Consider the following 1,613-nt stretch of genomic DNA (forward strand, 5'->3'; position numbering starts at 1 on the left):
TGGCTGTTGACCTGTTTTGAAATTAATTTTCTTATAATATAAGTTACTTGTGTAGCTGCATACGAAGGAATTGGAGGTTCATAACTAAGTATTCGACAATGAGCGCCAAAGAGGCAAACAAGTGTGCGAACTTGAGAAAGCTTACGGACTTGAATGCAGGAAATTTTATAGCGCACAAGAAAGTATGTGTGTAGTACACGCAAGCAAACGTGTGGAAGCGTAGAAATTTGTAAGCAATAGTGGCGTTCCTATGCAATTATATAATACTTGTACTTATTTATTATGTGCACTTGTATGTTTAAATTGCTTTGCTGGTGCAAGAATATAAATAAATGTTTTAGTTCATAAGTTATTTTTACTTAGCCTTCAAGATGATGGGCGGCAGCGAAAATCGCTTGCTAGCTTGTACTAAGGCATTGAGGCACTAATAGTAAAGGTTTTTTGGGTCAATATTGTTAGTTTGCAGGGAAGAATAAAGTGCGTTGGGTCAGTGAGAAAATTTGTATGCAATGCAACTCAGAATAATGTGTAGCTACAACAAAGAAACTAAATATATGCATACCAAGAATTCAACAAAAACAATAACAATAAAATCAATAAATTTAAACCAAAATACAACCCATGTCGCAAGTATAAGTGCACCATATATTGAACAAATTTAACAATTTATTTTTATATAATTTGTTATTTAAGTATCACACTTCGCGCAATGACAAAAAAGTACAAACTTTGTTAAAAATTTTTTCGCCGTCGGTGTTGGACCATTTTCTTCCATACAAATAATGTTAGATGATTTTTAATTGGAAGATAAAAAAATCCAAAAATTAACGGCAAGCTACTTTAAATATGCACTTGCACAATAAAATTGAATGGGCTGAAAAACCGCATACTCAAAATCTTTCTAAGGAATCTAATGGCGTTTTCGTTTCTACCGAAAAATTTTACCTTATCATTGCCCTCTCAGCACAAACACTAAGAAACGGGCAATGAAAAGGTAACATTTTTATAGAAAAGCTCGAAATATTCGCGAAAGTTTGTTGATTTTTTTTTTTTAATATCGTATAAAGTTTTAAACTTGGATTTTTACGGTAAACTAATGTTTAATGAAAAAATAACATAATTTGATAACAAAAAATAATAATAATAATCCTTAAATGTTGTCAATATGTGGTGCGGTTATAATTATGACACGGGGTATAGTTATTTTAGTCGAGCATATAAGAAATTATTGATTGATTTCATTCAAATAATGCATATCTACCTAGTTCAAAATTTTTGCGAAAGCATAGACACTTATTTAAAAAATTTGCCTTATGGAGCCCCAATATCATCACTCCCGGACCAAGCCTGCACGGCTAAGGTCAGTCCTGCCGGCGGAGCCATTGGGCACGCGAATGTCGGCTCAGCGGTGTCGTCGGAAACCACTTGGCTTCCTAACTCCGCCTGTTTAACAGAAGCTCCGCAATTAGTAGCCGGACCGTTGGCGATCTCAGTTGCTGGAAGCCTTGGGTCCGAAGTTTCTTCGGCTTCAGAGGCTGATAGTACTGTCATCCCCGACGCTAGCAGTGTACGTTGTGCTACCTCCGAGCTAACCGCTGTCACAAAGAAATTTC

This window comes from Rhagoletis pomonella, unplaced genomic scaffold (genome assembly GCF_013731165.1).
Source record: "Rhagoletis pomonella isolate Grant_MI unplaced genomic scaffold, Rhpom_1.0 Rhpom_scaffold_00003, whole genome shotgun sequence".
Lineage (NCBI taxonomy): Eukaryota > Metazoa > Arthropoda > Insecta > Diptera > Tephritidae > Rhagoletis > Rhagoletis pomonella.